Genomic DNA, 24237 nt, shown 5'->3' on the forward strand with positions numbered 1-24237 from the left:
TGAAAGCTCAACAGCACGCCCTGATCAAATTAATTACCTTGCTTAATACTCAAACCACTTGAAGAGCATTCTGCAGCCTCAGCTCTGCTCTGTGCTGACTATCACAGATATTAAAGGAGACCAGCCACTTGTTAAAGCTATGAATTAGTTGATATCTAGTAATATGTGAATTCCCAAGAATACCCTCTGTATTTTTGTAGCTTGGGTCTTTTTCCTGTAGCATTTTAAGCACCAGCTCCACTGCTAAGATTTTGGAAATCAGTGTCACGTTTGTTTCTTTTTCCATTTTAAGACAGTTGTATAAGTGGGCCTGTGTCGCTGGTCAACGTTTGTAAAACTGCATTGATCAGTATTTTTATGACTAAATGCTAGTGACAACCAGAGGTACTACACTTTCATGTTGTCAATCAGTACCATTTTTACTCTGCCAAGGAACACGGCGGAGTTATGTAATGATCGCTGCTGCTCTGTCTGTCTGTTTGCAACATTACTCAAACACAGACTAATAGATGTGGATGAAATTTTCAGGGAAGGTCAAAAATGACACAAGGTCAAAGTGATTAGATTTTGGCTGTGATGTGGCTTATAGGCTGGATCCACGGATTTGCTAAAGATTTCTATATCATTGCGAGATAATGGCACGGCGTCACTGTAACTATGACAACAAGTGAACACTACGTCAGCTGCCTGACGATGATCACATGATTGCGATCCTACTATAAATCCATCACTGCGGACTTATCAGGACTTATCCATCAGAAATGATACAAGGAACAACTGATTGAATTCAGGGGGTATTTCCAAGTCCCTTCAGTTCTCGCCGCCCGCTACATTTTTAGGTCATGCGATACGGTATTCGTACATAACGTACACATGCATAACACATGCCTATGCTCAGCACAAAGTCATTTTGTTTGTGGGTACATCTGTATTAAATGGCCACATTCTATGTTGCTGTGATTTCTGATCATCAGTAACTAATAAACAAAAAGGCTGCATTTCTGACAATGCCATATGGGGGAATGAACAGCCTTGGCGGAGTACAGTAGCCTAGCCATGCTAGACCCATGTTTCTGATGGCACAAGGGTTTAGGGAAGCTCGACAGGGAGGGAGGCGGGCTAAAAGGTTGTCTATCAAATCCCTCTGCAGCAATTGGGTAGGTATACAACCAATCAACGCAACGAATAGGCTGACGTAGTTCCGAGAGCACCGGTGGATTGTGGCTAAGTCCCATTAGCTTCCCAACCAGCGGAGCCAACCGGTATATTAAGGATTTCCCATATCCCGTCAGCATAAGTCCAAATACGTCTTTCTTCTCAATGAAACACTTCAGTGCCGTCCTTTGTTTATCTTTCAAGTTGAATTTTAGCTTCAAATCTTTAAGGGCTGTGGCCAAAGCCGAGTCGAAAGATAACTGTTTATTGTGCGCCGGTTGTTTCTGTCAGAATCGTCACGCCTCTGTCGTCACTTCGTGACACCCGCCTTCTGACTCTACACTTCATGGTGATTGGTCCGGCCAGTTTTAGGAGAATCCAGCCTCGAGCCTTATGGAGGGTAACTAGACCCACCCTGGCAGAGAATTAAATTCGTTGCCGTGGGTTGTCTAGCGCGGCTAGGCTAGGAGTACAGAGCTCTCTGAGTGCTTTTCTAGTTTTGTTCACAATTTATGATATTTTAACTGTATAGTAATGTACAGAAGACATTTCTGAGTTATCTCCACTTCTAGTCACGACTCTGCTGTTTCCATAGAGTACAGTACTTGATATTGCAGTGAAAAACAAGTCTACAGTGAGTCAAAATATGACAGCAGCCGAGAAAAGCCCAGGAAGTACTTGGAGTCGAGAGGGTTAACATATCGATACTGCATCCTAAAAGAAAGTAGAACCACAAGCACTTTGTACTCAATACAGACACACATTTGATGTAACAACACCGACAGACAGCAGCAGCTAATGAAAAAAGAAAAACGTTGTGAAGTAACCCACAAGTGTACTCTCAGAAGCCTGGGGTAAGACAGGAAACAGGAAACGGGCCTCTAATGGGGCACATGCTGCACTTTTCCTTACTATGAACATCCAAAGAATAGATGAACTGATTGTTGCTGACCAGAAATGTATCCAAAAAAGTTGTAACTTTTTTAGATCTTTCAGGACTTTTTCCACATAAAACTGTACTTGATCCCAACAACTCACCCTGTTGTCTTAGCACTGAGCTTAAGTACTGCAGACAGTCTAGCTGAACATTTTCTACCATGCCTGTTAGTTTTAAATGATTTTCTCATGTGCCAGAGCAGCCCTATAAAAGCCTTTGCCAGCATGGAGGAGAGCAACAACAGATCTCAGAGAGAAGAACAAGTTGTCAAAATAGGTAGAAGCTTGAGGCACGAGGAGTCAACATTCTTTGAGTCTGACGTGAAGTTAATGGAAAACACATACGCTTTACATCAACATCCTCTGCTTTCAAACCATTTTCCTGACTCTGATGTATTGTTTAGCTATCACCATAGTGCATCCCGTAAACCAGACCTGATTGTCAGAGAGAGAACTCGCCTGAATGACTGGATTAAAGGTTTTGCCCTCATCATGCTCATGTTCCAACGTCTTCAGTCAGATTCTCTGTGAAACCATTCATTGCAAACGCTCTAGTATGGCAATGTGAAGTTTAGCTAAAGGGAGTACACAAAATGGTGCAATGCACCAGTAAGGTTATCTATACGCAAAGTTAGATTGAATAATTCTCCTTCTTAGTCATTCAGAATAAAGACTAATGTAGGTTTTTAGATAAACATAATAATAAAATAAAATAAACAACTAGAAAAGCACTCAGAGAGCGCAGTACATCACCAAGGCTGTTTATTCCTCCACATGGCATTGTCAGAAATGCAATTTTTTTTTTTTTGGAATGCAGCATTTGTTTATTAGTTACTGATGATCAGAAATCACAGCAGCATAGAATGTGGCCATTTAATACAGATGTACCCACAAACAAAATGACCTTCTGCTAAGCACAAGCATGTGTTATGCATGTGTACGTTATGTATGGATACCAAATCATGTGACCTAAATATGTAGCAGGCGGCGGGAATTGATGGTACTTGGAAACTCCTCTACAATTTAATCAATTGTTCCTTGTATCATTTCTGATGGAGAAGTCCCGATTAGTCTGCAGCGGTGGATTTGTAGTAGGATCGCATTCATGTGATCGTCAGCAGGCAGCTGACGTCGTGTTCACTCATTGTCGTAGTTATACCTACAGTGGGTACGAAAAGTATTCAGACCCCTTGAAATTTGTCACTCTCTGTGTCATTGCAGCCATTTGCCAAAATCAAAAAAGTTCATTTTATTTCTCATTAATGTACATTCAGCACCCCATCTTGACAGAAAAAAAACCAGAAATGTAGAAATTTTTGCAAATTTATTAAAAAAGAAAAACTGAAATATCACATGGTCAGAAGTATTCAGACCCTTTGCAGCGACATTCATATTTAATTCACATGCTGTCCATTTCTTCTGATCCTCCTCGAGATGGTTCTGCTTCTTTATTGGAGTCCAGCTGTGTTTAATTAAACTGATTGGACTTGATTAGGAAAGGCACACACCTGTCTATATAAGACCTTACAGCTCACAGTGCTTGTCAGAGCAAATGAGAATCATGAGGTGGAAGGAACTGCCCAAGGAGCTCAGAGACAGAATTGTGGCAAGGCACAGATCTGGCCAAGGTTACAAAAGAATTTCTGCAGCACTCAAGGTTCCTAAAAGTACAGTGGCCTCCATAATCCTCAAATGGATTTCTTTTTTAATAAATTTACAAAAATTTCTACATTTCTGTTTTTTTCTGTCAAAATGGGGTGCTGAATGTACATTAATGAGAAATAAAATGAACTTTTTTGATTTTGGAAAATGGCTGCAATGACACAGAGAGTGTCAAATTTCAAGGGGTCTGAATACTTTCCGTACCCACTGTATATGACCTTGGGAATGTGCAATGCTGTGGACAATGATGATGTCTTCCATAAGCAGCCACGTATTAAACCAAAAATGTAGCATCTACAGCTGAATGAACAGTTAAGCTGTTTGCCATTTTAGTTTAGTGAGTCGGCTAACATTCATCCTAGACTGGTTCTAGTTTTGCTAGTTGGCTCTGATTCTTTCGTTAGTCAGTTCCAGTGGTTTTAGTGTTGAAAGCTGAGATGTTTCAGCTCAGTTAAATCTGTTACATCTTTCCATCATTTTTTGTGACCGTTGGGGTCCTGAAACACTTGTGAGCTGTGAAGTGTTTGAGGTGGTGCAGCACTCTAGGCTGCTGGATCTAATCTAAATCACTGTTTTAAGATAGGGCTGCACAGTGGTTAGGTGGTTAGCAGTTTTGTCTTGCAGCTAGAAGATCCCCAGTTCACTTCCCAGCCTTCTTGGGATCTTTCTGCATGGAGTTTGCGTGTTCTCCTGTGCATGCGTGGGTTTTCTCTGGGTACTGCAGCTTCCACCCACAGTCCAAAAAGCATGCTCAGGCTAATTGAGGATTTTAAATTGTCTGTAGGGGTGAATGTGAGTGTGATTGTTTGTCTGTTTATGTTGCCCTGTGACAGACTGTTGATCTGTCCAGGGTGTCCCCTGCCTTCGCTCCAAGTCAGCTAGGATAGACTCCAGCGCCCTGTGACCCTAATGAGGACTAAGCGGTATAAAGATAATGGATGGATGGATGTTTTAAGCTATATGAATCCAAATGTGTATATTAGAACAATGTGAATTTGAATGTAAATTTCCTCCCTCATTACACTAAACTAGTTCACAATATGTGAAATTAACTTGCAACAATTTGCTCCTATTTCATGAGCGTTAAAGGTGAGATGGCGCTTAATTTTACTAATGCTTCATCACTGAACTTTGAAAAGTTCTGAAAACCATATGGACACAATACCCAACTCAAGCCTCGTTTGAACCAACAGTCCAGTACTCGACACAGTAAATGCTAACTAAATTCACCTGGAATAAAAATGATGGCTGTAGATGTTTTGTAAACTCCCCAAAGGGCATCAAGACCTTATCTAAAGTCTAAATGTCAGCCCTCCTTCAGTGCGCCTGCATCATGAATCACCAATGACGTGCAACAGTTTACAATAGTCAAGCTCTGACCAATATGCATCTTATTTGAGGTGGCATTCAGATAAGAGTCAATCTTGATCCGCCAACCATTATGCACAGAGCTTTCTAATACTTAATTTACGAAGCTGCATCACACTGTGCGACATGATACAGGCTCATCATCATGGCAACTGGTATCACAAAAAGGACAGCAGATGGTGTTTTCATTAAAGAATCCCGGCTGATAGAAGAATCAACCAAACAACTGAATCTCTAGTGTACTTATCATATTACATTAAGTTCAGTAGCAGCCGGGAAAAATACACACGGGTCATTGTCAAAGACGATACACAGGGGCTAGCCAGTGTGTTTCAGTGTTGTGTTACACTGTGCACAGTCATGAGCATGATCCCTCGATGGAGACTGAGAGGGTCCAAATAATGTGTTATGACCAATAATCCATGCACTGCTGTAACAAGCAGCAGTGAGAACACAGGTTCAGCGCATGACAAATGGGTGACAGCTGGAGCTAACAATCACCTTCAGGCCAATGAAGGATATTTGGCATCTACGGTTATCATCATTAAATTTCAGCTCCAACACATTTTTCCATTTTGTGTGCGCAGATGGAAGCCTTTTTGTTTTCACTCGGACATCTTGGAGCAACACGGCTGGTCTGCTAGTCCTCATTTTTAATAAGCTGTCACATATATTTCCCTCCTTGTGATTCATTGTACACAAAGCTGCTCTGGTCACGGCTTCATTTATAGGGTTGTACCAGCCTTAGCAGCGGCCCAAGTGTGGCTGCGGCTGTTCGTAATGGTCAAAACAAATTTCAGTCTGAATTTGTTCCTTTTAATTAAGCCAATGTTAAAATAGTCACTGCAAGGTTTTGATGTATCAGCTGTTGCTTCTAGAAATGACAGGTAGTGCTGAGTGCAGCAAGATTTTCACTGCTCACAGTGAGAAGCCAAATATGCCTACAGAGGTAGTATTTTGCATTTTGTGCTTCTTTTAATAGCCGACATTCTGCTCTACTGCACCCATGTGACAGTCAAACTGTGATTTGGAGAACAAAACACTCATTGTCCAATAATGTTAAGGGAACATGTTTGTGGTTCACTCAAACTCATCTGTTCATTGTGCTTTGGATTCTTGGAAACCCGAGTTGAGAGAAATACTGTATTAAATTGTGCAGTGTAAAGTTGTGCTAAGTATCGCACAAATAATGTTACAGTGATGTTATAATAATACAGTGATATTGGCATTGTGTGGCAGCGAGATAGCTGCGGAAACCTGTTAAAGATTTTTAATTGTGTTTTGTGTACTTCAGTGAGCTACAGCTGTCTTTCTGCAATCATCAGGCTTCTCAAGTCTTCGTCAAAGACAAGCAAAACCAGATTTCTTCAGCTCACTGAGAATTCATGTGCAAATGAAAATCTAAGCTACCGATTTTTTTTAAATACACGGATGACAAATACAGGAAAAGTAATGCTGAGACACCTGAGAGGTGGTGCGATTGTAAAATAGTACAACCAAGTGGCAAATACCACAGGCAGAAGTGAATGCAGAGCTAACTTAAAGACAGGGGAGCCACCAGTGTTGACTAGATGGTGGCTTCAGACATTCGTTGGCTCACTGCACTGAGAGGAAATCCTGCTAGATCAGAAATGGATGAAGTGTGACTGATCAGCTGATGTATCGTGCGCAGTGATACTAAGTCAGTAATACTAATCAAAGGCACACTTTTGTAGCAAACAACATTACTTTGAAAATATGTTGTAGATGTAAAATCAACTTAATAGTAGTTTTAGAAATGATATCGTTTCAGTGATATCATTAGGATTTGTAATGTTTTGCTTTTATTACTGCAGAAACCAGAGCAACTCCATGCACTGAATAGTTCTGAACTATTTCTCTGACACACTTTCGGACCAACTCTTCATGACACTTACAGCAATGAATCACATTATAATGTGTGATGATCTTACAGATTCAGCTGCTGTCCATGCAACAAAAGTATTTGTAAAGCTGTATATCTCAAAGTGAGCCATTTCGCAGCCGTTTCCAGAGAAAAAAACTCTTAAAATATACGGTTAACTATTCACTTAGCACCGCTGACAGGCACTTCAAAGACTAACAAGTGAAGATGGTGGAATATTGTGCAGCTGAATGGCTCAGTATTTTCCTTAGGAGCTGGTAGAGACCACAAAACGAGCTAAAAATAAGAAGATGCACAGAAAGCACGGAGTTTTGTCAAAGCACAAGAAAGTTTGGTGAACAGTGATTGAAGACTGAATTGAGCTTGGTGTGCGGAAATTTTTCTTTCAAAAAACTTCCCGATGGCAGCTTGGATAAAAGAGTGGTTGTGTGTAAATTGTGCAACAAAGTGTTTTCTCATCTCCGCAGCATGAAAAGCCAACGGAATCATCTCAATGTAAAACACGTTGCTTTTAGCACCTGAGCTAACGTTAGCTCTGTCCTCATATCAGCAAATAGTGTAGCCAGCCCATAACAGACCACTTTTCAAGACATTGAAAGTGCTTCAGGTCACAGAAAGTCTTAAAATGTTGAATATAATTGCTATAATCGGACGAGTTTGCAGTAATCTGTGAATGTAGTATACAAGTGAAAAATACACACATAAATATAAATGAAACAAACATTTTTGCTGTTTGAGTTCACGTATATGTCTATTCATCGATTCAGTCGTCAACGAAAACCTGTTTGAATTGAAAAACTTTGGTTATTGCGCCAAATATTGCTAAACTGTGATCAATTAAAGCCTCTAATTAATTAGATTTATTTTTTTATCATTACTAATATATATCTATAAATGTAACAGTGGTACACAGTTTATTTACATTCACTTGTAACAGATACATTCACATTAACAGAAACGGAGAATAATTTCCTTGCTTTTACTTTTTACTGTTTATTCTAACGATGCTGTCCGGTGCTATGATTTTCTCCACACACAAACAGAAACACACACACACACACACAGTTGGCAACAATCAAACCCAAAGACAAGAAACAGAGTAAACAGGGAGATCAACCAGTCTGGCACGTAATGATTTAGCTTGGGACATAAACAAAGGTTTGAGCCTTATTACATTTACATCATGGCTCACAACTGCTTGACACACTGGAAACTGTGTGTGTGTGTGTGTGTATGTGTGTGTGTGCGCGCGCATGTGCAGAGTGATCTAGTGCAGAGAGTCACTTTCTATTGGCATTCTACAGGCTGCAGAACTCTGACTGTGTGGAATTGAGCAACATGGAGGTCTTACCAGAGGAAGTGATGAAGTCTGACTCTGGGCAGCACTGAGGAGCCGCTGAGCTCCCCGAGAGAAACACCTACAAAAACACGCACAGAAAGAGAAAGAGAGAGAGAGAGAGAGAGAGAGAGAGAGTCCGGTCAGGCTAATGAGCACCCAAGATGAAAATCACAGTCCAGCTATGAAAACCTGTAGGTCCACAGGAAGGCCAGAGACGATCGCAAACATGTTGCCGTGGCATTAAAAATTTACCCAAGGCTCCAGGTGGGTTTTAAAGTTTAAAAGCTTCTCACTAGCAAGGGCAAAGGCTTTAAAAACAACCGCAGTCCAGGTATGTACAGTGTTAACACCATTTCTCTGAAATCATCAGCCAGTTGAGACAATTTAACAGGAATAAATACAGTACATTTCGGTGAAATGCATCATCAGTTTTAACACCTTGTTGTGCTGAGCAGGATGTAGTCAGACAATACACCCGGCAAAGACGACCTACTATCTGCAGCACTACCTCAACAAAGCAACACCCACAGCAGCTTTAAAATGCGCTTAACCTCTGGTGGTAGAGACATGTGGTTACGACCACAAATACTACAGTAAAGGCAGAGAAATCCCAGTACCAACTTCTTGTCCCCTTCGGACTGAATGCCCTCAAATGAGTCAATGTACGCTTCTTGTGTTGCGTCAGCCCCTGAAGTAGAGAACGCCATTTTGAGAGGAAAATGGTTATAAATAAAGCAACATTGGCAAAACAGCACGTGCAGGGAAGCAGAAGTGAATGTTGGGGTTTGTTAAGTTCATGGAGGGGTCTCAAGGGAGTGAGACAAAAAAAAGAAAAAAGAAAACAGGAGGTGGTTTGATTATGATGAGAGCGAGAAAGGAACGCATTTGTCATTAATGCAGTGGCAGGACTGGACTGGTCATCTCTCTCCGACAGACGGTAATCACTTGTAATCAGACTTAATGAGCGCTCTAATGGGAATGCTTTTCCTCCCTGCATGTGTTGTCTGTGCTTGCGTGCACGCACATTTGCAACTCGTCGCGGGGAATTGTAACGCCACACTTCCATCTGACAGGCAATAATTGTTTTAATAATATTGTCTATCCAAAACAGTACAACATAATCAAGTCCTATTTGTATGTAACACTCATTTACATGTTTGCTTGCTTCATATCCTCTTCGGGTCTCATTTGCATGCACTCATTCTCTTGCAGAAGCTGGTTACTCTGTTCAGTCTCGGCTGGTTAAAGTTCACTTCTGTCACCGCATATTGTGCTGCAGTCGCCAAACACGCACTTTGCTCCTAAAGTTCAGTTTGACACAATAAATACAAATTGCTGCATTGTTTTTATAGGACTATATCTGACTGGTGCCAAAATTTAACAAAATTGGAGCACAGTCATGTCTAGGAGAGGAAAAAGGTGGTTAAATCAAACATTCATTTGATCTACTCTTTTTCTCTATTGTGCCTTTTATCAAGTTAATTGATAAGTAAAACATGCTTATGACATTATTTTTGAAGGCTAAAACATATGACTCCTTGTGCACCAATGCTATTTCAAGGTCTGGGATGATTCAGATGTCAGTAATTTGTAGCTGTGACCTTATTCAATGCAGGAGAAAAGGGTGAATGTAAAGACCTGAGCGACTCTGACAAACAGGGATAGAGAATCTCTGAAATGGCAACGCTTGTGGGCTGTTCTTGGTTGACTCCAAGGCCTAATCCCAGGCTGCTGGGGTTTCTACTAGAAGAACATAGCTCAGGTGACAGAGATGTCCACTATTTGCAAGGCTGGCAGTTAAACCCCCGCCCCCTTTTGAAAGTCAAATTGATTGTAAGTTCTTAAGTTATCATTTATTCACATGTTACATGGATTTATATGTTATGCTGAATTATCAATTTGTTCATGGTACACTGATGAATTTGTTGTTTCTAGGTAACTATTTCCCTTTCAACCAGCTCAGGATGTTTGCAAGAAGGCTGCATAAAGTTCTAAGAAAAGAGCTCAGAGGCAAAGTTCACCTGAAGAGACATGTTTTCACCTGGAGAAGCTCTAGCTTTTTGTCTTCGGAAAGTTAGTCTCAGCATTCATTAAATGGTTTGGATTCTGAGAGTTTAAATTTACAGAAACCAACAGAAAAAAGAATCATGTTATAAGTGTGAGTGAGTGAGTGACAGAGAGAGAGAGAGAGAGAGAGAGTGAGAAACACTATGTAAAGTGCTACAATTGTTAATGGTCCTATACATGTGTGAACGATTTTACCATCTACCATGTTACAAAACACCAGCACGATATTAAGTAGACATTATGCATGACGACAGTGAAGTCCGACCCTTTTTAGGCACGAAATCTCAACAGTTTTCTTGTCTGCAGCTCTGGTGCCTATTCACAAAAGCCACTCTGGGCCCCTCAGGAAGTGTGTAACACACCTTGTATACAGCACTTTGACTGGCTGATGTAGCACCAGTATACACATACTTTCAATGTCTTAAAGCTGCAGTAAGCAGAAATCTGAAAATGGCTGAAAATCAAAACAAAACGAAAATAGAAAACCAAGTAAATAAAAGATAAACACCAAAATTTGAAAGTACAGCCTTGTCCTGAAGCTCTTCCTTCTCTGTTCTAAGCCCCTCCCACCGGACGAGCTTCCTTCAACGCATATTTGTGGTTTTACCTGGTAGTCCTCCAGCTAAGCCATTGCATCACCACATCCTCTCCTTACCATGGACCTTGTTGCTTTTAATACTATCTCATGCGATTAGGAGAAAAGGCCTCTATGATTGGCTAAAATCTCCCATCATGGGGGAGATTTTTTGCAGGTGCTGCAGAAGTCCACTTTCCTCTCAGACAACTTGAATTACAACATGGTGAAAGGTTAAGATCGATATTTGGCCAAATGGTAACACTGCATACCTCAGTTTTAATGAAAAGGTTGTCTCACAACTACACAAATGTCGAAATCACATTGCTGACATACTGCACCATTCCTACTGAGAACCACTCTGATGATGGCTTAATCTTTTCTTTTAGCTTATATTAAGTTTACATGCTGTGTAGTCTAATGGGTCAAATGTGCTTTCAATTCAGTTCAATTCAATTTTATTTATATAGCGCCAATTACAGTTCAAACAGTCTCAAGACGCTTTACAGATCTCATATGCCTGAACCCTAAGGCGACTGTGGCAACAAAAAAAACTCCCTTTTGATGGCTTTTATATTAGATAAAATGCAGGAAAGTCCCAGATTCTTTCTGGTCTTGTGTTCCACCAAAAATAATGAGATAAGCTAGTTAAACTGAGACACAACAGGAGTCACACAAAAAATAAAGTCTTTCAGACAACGTGACATGCAATGTTGCCATTCATATGAACAGACGTAAGAACTTTTACATACAGCGTTTTCAGTCTTTGACAGAATGACTGCAATAGAAAAACATTTCAAATTAGGTGTAATGAAGTGAAGTGACATTTGGTTGTAGCCATCATCAGGTAGGAGTTTCCTGTCAGCCTTAAAAATGTGACACTCACATAAGAAGAGGGGCTAGTATTTTTGAAGTATACCCTTTTTTATTGATGTAAGACTCCTAAACTGTAAAAGAAAGCATCCCAAATTTACCCAGCGACTCTAAACCTATCTTTACCAGACAGTTAAATAAAAAGTAGGCCAACTGGGTGGAAGGCCGCCCACTCTGACAACACCGATGACTAGTCATTACTAAAATTCACCCTGACTTCACTGTCTCATTAAGAATTCCATTGACTGAGAATGTGTTTCTCTTGGGTCACTAAATCTGCAAAACAACAAACAACGCTGAATTACATACAAAATTTTTTTATAAATTAGTCATTTTTACATGTAACACCTATTTTAGAGTCCCCTACACTGTCACTCATATGTATTACAACGGATTTCAAAATGTGAATGATTACTTTTTAGGATAACTGTGGTTGCATTTGATTATACCTTAAACATTCTAATCCTAAAAACACCTTTGGAGTCTGGTCCCCTCACCTCTAAAAAGGCATGCTGGGAAACAGGAAATCTCACTTTGTTTCCTCTTTCAAATCTGTTAAAATTGTATATTTTCAGAAAGGCTTTGAACATTTTTTATTATTTAATTTTTTTTCCTGTTTTTGGTACAATTGTGTTTTAATCAGATTTTGTATTATGTTGAGTTTGTTTAACATCACATGGCCAATTATTTATATTTAAAGGTTTATATATGGTCATTTATTTTATGTCTTTGTAAAGTACTTTATAACTTGGCTTTTCCACGTCAAGTAGTCGGTTTATCTTGTATTCAATCAGGCAATAACTTTTCGGTACTCATTTCAGTTCAGGGGTCACATTCATCCCAATTTGATCTTAAAGGCATTAGAGGAGATTTAATTTCCTACGACTTTGAACGTAGCATGCGCATGCGCACATACAACTTCTCCTTCACCCCCTCTAACCTCCCCCCTCTTAACATTTACGAAGAAACGCCCCCCTCCAGAAACTTGCGTAGCACTCGTGAAGTTGTCTTTTACGGCTGGGTCCCCCTGGATCTTTATCTGCCATTATGTAAAAAAGATGAGCAAAACAAGTCGCCAGCTAACTACGAAGATATACCAAAGCAACACATACAGAAAACACGCAAGTCCAAGGCGTACGTAATCTACGTAACTAGGCCTGAGCCGGAAGATTTTTGATTGACAGGAAAGGGAGCAAACCAAACGCCTCGGTCCGAGCGCGTTGATTGGCTGATGTTTTTCAGGTCCTGCCATGTCCATAGTTATTTTTATTTTTTTATTCTTTTAGAGACCATACATACAAGTCCACTAAAGGTCAGTATATTCATTTTATGTGAATCAGACAAATTAAACAAAAAAACATCCTCCATAATGCCTTTAAGTAGGCCGGTCCAGGGAAATCACAGCATAATAACCTATAAAGAAATTTCCGAAGAAAAATAAATTCAAGTTTATCATTTATATATTACAACCTACAGATCATGGCATAAAGGCTCAAAACATTTAGTCACAGATATCTGGAACTGAACAATATAGTATTTTACTTTTTGATCAAAATGACAAAAGTCTGACAAAAAAGACAAAAAAAGGCAACAAAATAAATAAGACAATATAATACCAAAATGACACACAAAATGACAAAAACAAGACAAAAAATGACAAAAGCGAGTCACAAAATGACAAAGAAAATGACACAAAACAAAACAAAAAAAGAGACACAAAATAAACAAAAAATTTATGAAATAGCAAAAAAATGGACAAATGACAAAAAAAAGATGAAAATCAAAAGAATGACACAAGCGAAACAAAAAATGACAAAAGCGAGAAACAATCTTAAAAAAAATCGACAAAAAACACAAGCAAGACAAAAAGGAAACACAAAATGACAAAAACATGAGAAATGACAGATAAATGAAGGCAAAAAAACAACAACAAAACAAGACAAAATATTACAAAAATGAGACACAAAATGACAAAAGAACAATGAACAGAATAGTATTTTACTTGATGATCAAAACAACTACTCATTGTCTCGCAGTTATATTAAATTTATAGCTTTACAAATTTACAATTTGCAGGTAATGTCTTCTCTGTCATTTCTACACTTTACAAAGTCGTCCCACGGGCCGGATTGGATCCTTTGGTGGACCGGTATTGGCCTGTGGGCCGCATGTTTGACACCCCTGGTTTAAGAAAAGCATACAACTGAAAAAAATTAGATTTTGTAGCTGATGCATCAAACACACCAATCATTTGGAGAATGTGGTCTGTCGTGTTTGCTGGAAACCGATTCTAGTGGTTAAACACACACATGCACGCACGCACGCAAAGAAAGCTGTTTTTTAAAAACATTTTCAACAAGTCCTCCTGGATTGTGATTCTATTATCCTTTTAGAAATAAGCGTGCATGTTTCCTGGGTGAAGAAAGACACAAGGAGAAGGATGAAAAAAGTGTGCGAGTGTGTCTGGGAGAGAGACAGAGTTGTGAAAAAAACACCCAATGATACACTCAGTTTCCATGGTGATGCGAGTTATATTTGACGATGTGACGCACATTTTCAGCATCCACTTTTGCTGTTAGTCATCTTCATCTTTTCCAGTGCAGTGAGCTAAACGCACAAACGGGTTCTATGGCAGAAAAGTGAGATAGAAAGGACATTCAGACTTTGTGTCTGGGCCTGGAGAAAGTCTAGAAAAGATGTCTAAATGGGTGTTGACGGGCTGAGCTGTAATGGTTGTAAACGGTTAAGTAGAGGCTGGTAGGGCACAGCTCCTCCTCAACATTTTCCTCAGGGGTGTGTCAAGTGGTCTGTGGGAAATTTAATGAATGCAAGGCTTTTTTTGTGCCTGTGATCCCAACTTGTGAATCCCTAGTTCATGTTTCCAGTCTGATTAGTACTGTGTACTTAGCCTGTAATTACTTCACTATTAACTCCCAGAAATCAGTACTCTGGATGGTGCTACAGCATCTCTTATTTGCAGTGAAAATATACAAAATGTGAGCATGAGCAGTGGAAAGTATGGTACGGTGAACATATTTCACCCACTGTAGATGTTTAGATTCCTCTCCATCACACCATATCATCAGTGAGATATCTGATCAGTGTCTAATGCGAGTCCAACCACACAACCACAGTCTTAAATAACTTTCTTCAGCCACATGAAGAATGAAACATCCTGCAGCAGATGGTCTGCACCCACAGAGCCCTGATCTCAATATCATGTTGGGATTGCGTGAAATGACAGCAGACACTAAGACAGACTAAATCCACAGAAAACTGTGACAAATTCGATAAGATCCTTGTTACAATCTACCTGCCAAGTACTTTGAAAAACTATGACAAAACATTTGTTAATGACCATTTTTTACAACAAAAAGGACACTCGAACTGAATAAAAAGTAGCCTTTGAAAATACGAACCATGACAATAGTTGTGAGTAGTTGTTGGTGAGTAAAATAATGTGAAAAATTGACAAATGAAAGAATTATTGGTGTAATAGAACATCTGATTCATCAATTTGCAGCATCCGTACAATCACACACTGAAGCTCCTGACTGATTAAAGTTTCCTCTTCTGCACAAAATCATTCTCAGAAATTGATTTAGTTGCTTAACCTATGGCACCACCGCTAACAAAAAGCATTTAGAATTCTATAATGTTCTGTCTCTTACTTTCATATAATCGAATATTGCCAGTTAATGGAAGAAAGGAAATTTATTATATGAATTACATCTACAGTCCACTTTGAATCACACATGAAGGGAAAAAAATCACAAGCGGTAACTGACGAACAAAAATAAAAGCTACACAATGTGGATGTGAATATAACGTGAACATGACCATGTTACACATAGTGATCTTTTTCATGGTACCAGAATGAGTCATTTTTCAGGACTAATGTCGGTACTCTATCTGAATCATCCTCTCGAGGTTCACTAAAGAAAAAAACGTTTCAGCTTCTCTTCTCCAACTAAATCCAGACCAGGAACAAGTCAGTGGATCAGCTTCTGTAAACAGCTGTACATAACAAAGACTGACAGCTGCAGCCTCAAAATGCTTCAGAAAAGAGTACAAAATGAACGATGATGACAAAAATGAGACTAAAATGTATGTGGTTCTTGTTGACAAGAGTTTGCATAGAGAAACAGGTTTTCACACCAAATACTAATTTTTCTACTTTTCTTATTGCTGCAATTTGCATGCAGTGGACTAATAAAAAAAAAAAAACTGTTTAAAATGTTTGCCCAGTGTTTCATGTACACCAACGTTCAAAAGTTTGGGGCCCACTAAGAAATGTCCTTATTTTTTGAAAGAAAAGCAGTGTTTTCAATGAAGATAATGTTAAATTAATCAGAAATACAGTCTAGACATAGTGAATGTGGTAAATGACTATTCTAGCTGGAAATGGTTGATTTTTGATGGAATATCTACATAGGGGTACAGAGGAACATTTCCAGCAACCATCACTCCTGTGTTCTAATGCTACATTGTGCTAGCTAATAGTGTTGAAAGGCTAAGTGATGATTAGAAAACCCTTGTGCAATTATGTTAGCGCATGAATAAAAGTGTGAGTTTTCATGGAAAACATGAAATTCTCTAGGTGACCCCAAACCTTTGAACGGTAGTGTATATAAATAGTAGGGCCTGGCCTGAAGAGCAGTTTCTAGGCTCCGGATATTTGGCCCCAGTTAATGACGAATTTCCGAATATTTGGTTTGGCTCGTAACGTCCGACCGGGGGTGGGTGACAAGCCGAATATTAAGATCGGTGCATCCGAATATTCGGATCTCAAAATCAGAATGTGGATACCAACGTCACGACCGAATATTCGGATATTCAGGTCCAGCCCTAATATAGTTTCTTAAAGTCCTCCTCTGGTGGCTGATGAAATTTTTTCATGAAAATAATGGCCAAGATGTAACTCGATGGCATTGTTTTCTCCAGAATGGGCAGATCTATGACGTCCATTCATCCGTCCGTCAAAAAAAAAAAAAACATAACTCTCTTCTAAAGGGGTCTTTAAAGTAGCATTAATTGGTTTTCAGGCCACACCAGAAACACTCCATTGTGTTCACAAGCCTCTTGCTAATTTTACATAGCTGATGTTTCCTCTGAGCAGAAAATGTACAGAGCACAAAATCAGAGCTTTCGTGATGAACAACAATTTCAGCTAGAAATAGGTCTGACAACAGGGTATTTGTGACTAGGAATACCAAAACAATGAGCTAAAAGAGGCTAAAACACTCCACAGAGCTGAGAGGAACTGCAGCTGGACAAGAATTCTTTGGGAGTTCTCCATTATGAGTTGCACAATACAGTGCAGCTTTAAAGATGCAACTCTATGTCTGATGCTACTGATGTATAAAGCTCACAAACAGCAATGTGGTATTATTGTTCCTGTGATTCACATGTGGTGGTGTTTCTGTTGAATGTGCTCACATTAGCTACAGTGGCTTTGGGGATGATCACTCCACCTTTCCTGCAGTGAGAAGTCTCTATCCACTTGTTTACAGCAGTATTGTCGCTGTTGTTGTGCTCCAGGCGCGCGATGAGTCTTTATGGGTTTTGTGGGAGGCTGCAGGTTACCAAATGTTCAAATGCTCCACATCACTGCAGCTTATTCTCTTCGGTCCAATCAGGTAAAAATAAGCACAGGATGTTTATTCTGTTTATTCAATGACGAACAAGAAAGCAAAAGTAAAATTCATTATGTAAATAGAGAGCATCAGGCTTCGATTGTGATTAAAATGGATGCCAAAGTTTACTTCGTTGCTGTCCAACAATATTACATAAAGCTTAGTGATTGGCAGCAGCTGACTTTGTGGTGGAGGTGAAATTCTTCACTCAAGAAAATGTCATGTCGCTATACTTTTTTTCCACGAACTAAAGCCCATTCCAGTCCACCGGTTTATTTTTGGAGCCTTTTTTTGAACTCTCTATCCTCTGTCCAAATTGAAGGCCAGTGCCATGGTCAAGGACAGTGTTCAAGTGTTTTGGTGTAGGAGGAAAGTGGAGCACTTAAGGTAACACTGTGAGCATAGAGACAATCATCCCCCTGACTAGCACGGCTTAAACCAGATCATCTAAACCACTTCTGCACTTTTTTGTTTTTATTTTTCTGACTCCAAATGAACTCACTGATCTCAGGATTTGCAACAGTGATGTCATGAGCAATACACTCATCTCACTGCAGCAGTAAATTCACAGTGTCCATCTCTATTTACATGAAATACAAAGCAGATAGATTTAATGTAGATGTTGCACATTTAAAATCACTTTCTCTGGAACATAAAAGTATATATATAATTTTTTTTCCTTTGCTAATTTGGAAAATTTTAAGCTCAATCTTTTTCTGTGTGACAGAACATGTGACAAAGATAAGGTTCAGGTTCTGCCAATAGTGATGAGTTAAACAGCGCCCTGACTGGCTGATCCTGACCTCTTGGAAAGAATCAGGACATCCCTAGTCATTTCTAGGCATTTTGGAGGCATGTGTTATGCTTATGTACGTTATGTATGGATACCGATTTGCGTGACCTAAATATGTAGCAGGCAGTGAGAATTGAAGGGACTCAGAAACACCCCCACAATTTAATCAGTTGTTCCTTCTATCATTTCCAATGGATAAGTTCCGAAAAGTCCGCAGCGGTCAATTTGTAGTAGGATCATAATCATGTGATCATCAGCAGGCAGATGACATAGTGTTCACTTATTGTCCTAGTTACAGTGACGCCGTGCTGATATCTCGCAATGATACAGAAATCTTAAACAAATCCGTGCACCCAGACTATAAGCTGCATCACTGCCAAAATCTAATCACTTGGTTCGTGTGTCATTTCTGACCTTCTCCGAAAATTTCATCAAAACCCATTTGTCCGTTTTTGAGTAATGTTGCAAACAGACAGACAAACAGACGGACAGACAGACATACTAATTAAATAAATAATAAATGTTGATCGTCACATAATTATGACACACATACAGAAAGAGACCAGCTATGCCGTCATGACTGGCAATAAACACTATCGTAATGTGGTATTTGAAGTTACTGTTTGTGTTTCAAATACGTACATAAATTTAGTCTGTCAGTGTGTGTCTTGTCATGGCAAAATGTCCTCCTGGAGACACCTGATGGAACAGCAACTACCACAGACAGATTTTGTCAACATGATGAAGTCACAACTATGCAGGATGCAGTTTTTAAGCTTTACAGGTATGGAGTTCAGACGAAAATGAAGTCTGAGACTGAAGATGGGTGTGATCAGATCACACTCATATTCAAACTTGGAACTCATGTTACAGCACATGGCGGATAGCAGATGGATGATTTATGTGTGCAAGAGGATTCAGATGATGTCAGAGGTAACAGGGAAATCACTGCTGCAGCTCCTATTGACGAGGCCTGAAGATGAAAACACATGGAGCTGAAACCAAAGCACAACCTGGAATCTTGCTATCCTTGCCTGCTAGAAGAGATTCCATATTGACTGGCTAAAGAGATATCACAGATGACATCACGCTGGACAACAAGGAGATTATAAGTCAGTCGCTAAGCAACAACCCAAAGACTACATCAATTCTTGTGGGCATATTTAAACAAATCATAAATTGCCATTTGTCGACATTGAAAAAAAGTAAAGAAGCAGAATGGAAAAAAGTGAAATATGAAATGCAATAGTGGATGGAGATGAATGTTAACTCTGCAGAGTTTAAGGTTAGTGAATTTCAAAAGCATTGAATGATCTAGATTCTTGAATATAAACCTCAGTAACTCATAGAACAACACACAGTGGTTACATGTCCTTCAAAGCCCATTTGCTGGTGCTGTTAAGTTGTGCAGGAATTTCATTTGTAGGAGACAGGGTGGGGTTGATAGTTAATTTGGATTTCCGGGACTCTCCATAGAAATTACCCCAGACTAGAACAGATTTTGTCAATCCTATGAGGACTCGTGTTGCCAAAATTTTAGCATCCTGATAACTAGAACCAACCACACAGAATTTGAAAAAAATATATAAAGAAAAGCATTGAAGAATAGGGGTTAGTTCTTATGTGGTGTGTGTGCACAGGCCTTTTGAGCAAATTTAATGACCTTTGAGGCATTTTTATTATCCTTGAAAAGAATATCTAAGAAAAAGGAAGAAAAAAAGAATCTTTCACAAAATGGTACAACGCTCAAGGCTGTCCCGCTTTGAAGTCAAGTTAAAGAAGTAAAAATGCAGCCCACACCCACGCAAACTGTACTGGCACTTACTGAGCCCAGTCTTCAACTATTATAAATAAAGAAGCAGACAAGTGGGACTTTTTAGGCCTAGAAGACAACACCAACATAACTATTTCAGGGTCTAAAAATGGTGAGGAAGTTGTGTACATCAAACAGTGGCATAAAATAAATACATATGGACATATAGAAGTAGTCTGATTAGAAACAAGCAATATGAAATGTCAAGGAAACTGTTCAGAGCATTGCAGAAACTCAAGACAGAGGGCTGAAAAGACCACCCCTTAGGGACATGTTGTCTTCAAGTAAGCTAAGCTAAAATAAAGGAGCACATAGGTAAAGATACCTAGCATAGTTAGCAGAAGTTAGGAGCCAAATGGAGCTGCCAGAAGCTGAAGAAACAGCTGAAACCACAATGAGTCAACACTGTAAACACTGCTACAACTAATTTTACAAAGGTCTGGATAGACCATCTCAATGACAGCATATACCAGTCAAACAGCACTATATAGATGTGTTTGAATAGAAAATGAAAGTATGCACAATTATTTAAAAAAACAAAAAAATAACAAAACAGTTTGTTTTAGTAACTGGAAAGACAACCAATGAAGGCAACATGTAGATGATAATTCTAAAGGAACATGAAATAAATTTACACTACCGTTCAAAAGTTTCTGATCACCAAGGCAATTTCACGTTTTCCATGAAAATTCACACTTTTATTCATGTGCCAACATAATTGCACAAGGGTTTTCTAATCATCAATTAGCCTTTCAACACCATTAGCTAACACAATGTAGCATTAGAACACAGCAGTGATGGTTGCTGGAAATGTTCCTCTGTACCCCTATGTAGATATTCCATTAAAAACCACCATTTTCCAGCTAGAATAGTCATTTACCACATTAACAATATCTAGACTGGAGTTCTGATTCATTTAATGTTATCTTCATTGAAAAAAATGCATTTCTTTGAAAAATAAGGACATTTTTAAGTGACTTTTGAACGGTAGTGTATGCCGCTAATCAAGTGAACACATTAAACTAAAAGTGTGTTTGGGTTGGCCTTTGGTAAAATGACACACAATCAATACAGTACATAATATATACATTCACTGAGAACATTACGAGGAACATCTGTGCTCTCTCATGTAGTTCAATACAGTCTTGCCAAGCTGATACAGTACATTCCACTTTTTACTTTGCCCCCCTCACATATTAGTTATTTGGGTGGACGAAATATTTGGAACAACATAATGAAGTCCATTACACTGTCAACAATAAGTACAATTAGTACCTTTCCCCCATCAAAAACTGAAAACAAAAGAGCTTTGTGAAATTTGAATTTATGACAGAGCTGTTACAACTTGTAGTCACGACATTTACTATTTAGCATATTCTAAACAACAACCATTGGGCCAAAGAATTTTCCAGTACAGAGGAATTAGACGGATTGTAAATTTTGCACTGGATTGCAATTTAGGGCTGAACAATGTAATCTTTCAGCATCGACATCACAGCGTACTCATGCACAATAGTCACATTGTGGGAAGTCCAACGTCATGTCAGGCAGATGAATTCAAAGACATTGTGTTAGAACTGGTCTTGCTGCTTGATATAAAGATGGAAAACTCACATGGCTCTAATTTTCTGTGACTAATCTACAAGAGAAGTCTGTCTGACAGAATATAATTGAGTTCCATTAAATGGTTCTACAACAGGCAGAGTTTTTTTAAAAAGTTATTTCAAAAACTGTAATTTAAAAAACACAAAGTATTTTGACATGCTGCGCCCCATGTAAACAGCAAAATAAGGAGGAACAGAACAGAAACACAGAGAAGGAAGACCTGGCTGCAAAAAAGAAACAAAGAATCATGTCCACTGAAATCAGACGCTCTGTCTGCAGTGTGTTGCAGTTGCAGTCGCCACACGAGGCAACACAGCTCATTAAATCAGCACCAAGGCTCTGTATGAAGAGTGCAAATAACCATTTCAGATGCCTCTGCCAGTGTTACGGCATATGGGAAAGATTCCAAATGGCATTTGTCATTGTTTTTAAAAGTATTTTTCACTTTCATTGCAGACGCACTCACCTAGAAAATCACCCCAGTCCTTGTAGAGGGATTAATTCTTCCCAGTTTCACAATATATAGAGCAGAAAAACAACACATTAATGTGTCAGTTTTATTTCTAATATCGTGCAGCCTTATTGCAATCAAAGAAGAGGTGTTCCGAATAAAAAGCTCAGAGTGTGTAGACATAACAGATCTGGAATGATGAATTGCAGAGTTGGTTTAATTACTTTGCAAGAAAACTAAAACTGCAGCTCCAGAATAGCACACTACTGATTATTAGTTATTATTAATTAAAGGGAAACAAAACATGTGATTGTCAGCAATTAGATGTGCTTATTTGTAAAATTGGTTTGATGGTCTATCCTCATGTAAGTGTAATATCACATTTTTTTTTCTATCGAACTAGTTGTTGAAATGATTTATTTTTCAGAAAAGGACATCAATCTTGTCTTAACATTCAGAGAAAACTATCATGAGTAGCAGTCTAATAAGGACTGCAAAAGATTACATACGTAGATAAAATGATGTGTGTGTTTGTGACGGCAGACTGCTGTGGGAGACATACAGGCTCATGTTACCGTGTGGAAAAAAAAAAAGTGCATCACTGGTAGCTAAAGAGTCGAAAAAAACATCCAAATTTCATGCATCTCTTTGCCGACTAACATAACCACCTTCCACAGCGCACACACTGACACACACACTCACACGCCCCTCCCTTTCAGTCTGACAGTTGCTGCTTCGCCTCTGCTAGCGAGTCTGGGTCACATCAGGACAATGCACCGGCTTGCAGGCTCCGTTTGCAGCAATACCAAGTTTTTTTTCCCCTCTTTTTTGCCGCCTCATGGACACTATTTCAGGGCCAGAATGGGGGGGAAAAAAAGCAAAAAGTGAGGGTGAAAAAAAGCCCTTTTCAAATTGATGACAGCAGTGGGCGCGGAGGGAAACCATTGAAAGGAGTATATAAAACAGCATCATAGCGTCTGACTCCCCCCCTCCCTCTCCCAACATCAAAAGTGTGCGCCCATCCTGAGCCGACAGAGCTCCAGATCGCTGCGGTGCATGCTGGGTAAGAGAGGACAACTCAGGACACACGCAGGGACTTTAAGGATACTGCAGTAAGCTGTTCACAATGAAAAAAAAAGAGGAAAAAAAACGAGGGAAAAGATGCAGAGGGAGGGAGGGAGGGAGAGAGAGAGGGAGACGAGGCGAGGGGAGGGAAATGAGACGAAAATACTGGCAGGATCAGCGGAGGATGGAGGAATTCGACAAACATTTCATTCCGACAAATACAAAAACGTTTGGCACGGCGGCTCTCTGTTTTAACTGTTGATGCCATTAGATGTGCATCAGTACGCTGAGAGGAAGAGGCTGTTTTACAGCTGAGTCTGAAGGATTTGAGACGCATTATGGTATTGACTTCTTTTATATCAGGACTGTTTTTCATTTCTTATAAAGGCTATACGGTGCACAGAAGCCCCCTCCATCAGTGTGCTGTGTCCCTTATTGGCTCAGTAAAGCTAATATAGGGACACATGATGAGATGTGTTGCAAACTGTGTGTTATGACATTTAAAATGCTTCACATTATCAAATTTAAGACCTTTAAGAAATTGAATTAGGTACAAAAATTCAAATGGAAGGAACTACAACTATTCTCTTCTATGTTTTTATAGATAATGATCACTCATTTATTTATAGTTATAATATGAATGAATTGATTAATCATTTTCCTCTATAAAATAGTTGAAAATGTCCTTTGCTAATCAGATCTTTATAGGATGTCCAGCAAACATTTGGAATTTAGCCAGATAGCACATTATCTACATGATGTCAGTTGATTTTTATTTCTGTTTGCTGTCAGAACACAAAAACAAATATTGCTGCATAGGATTTACTGACCTTACGTACTAAGGCGAACTAAAATGATGTTGCTGTACTATTAATAATTTATACTGACTAGGAGTGTAATGGGGGACAAGATTTCCCATTTGGACTGTTTCATCAAATGTGTACCCAGCTTTCAAGGATCACCCAGCTTTGATAAAGCTGAACAACTGGTGCACTGC

The 24237-nt window shown here is 39.2% G+C and overlaps 1 protein-coding gene across 12 annotated transcripts in view; it reads right to left on the reverse strand.

Annotated features, from left to right (window-relative positions):
* The window catches only part of thrb (thyroid hormone receptor beta), a 152996-nt gene that overhangs the window by 51443 nt on the left and 77316 nt on the right, over positions 1-24237 (reverse strand). For 8 of the 12 annotated variants that reach the window (XM_051955803.1, XM_022191891.2, XM_022191892.2 and 5 more), the window contains one exon: positions 8376-8442. The exons of the other annotated variants lie outside the window; for them this stretch is intronic. The gene's annotated coding sequence lies outside the window, so the exon portion shown is untranslated. The remainder of the gene's footprint in view (positions 1-8375; positions 8443-24237) is intronic. 12 annotated transcript variants of the gene reach the window in all.

The sequence above is a fragment of the Acanthochromis polyacanthus genome, chromosome 11 (assembly GCF_021347895.1).
Source record: "Acanthochromis polyacanthus isolate Apoly-LR-REF ecotype Palm Island chromosome 11, KAUST_Apoly_ChrSc, whole genome shotgun sequence".
NCBI lineage: Eukaryota > Metazoa > Chordata > Actinopteri > Pomacentridae > Acanthochromis > Acanthochromis polyacanthus.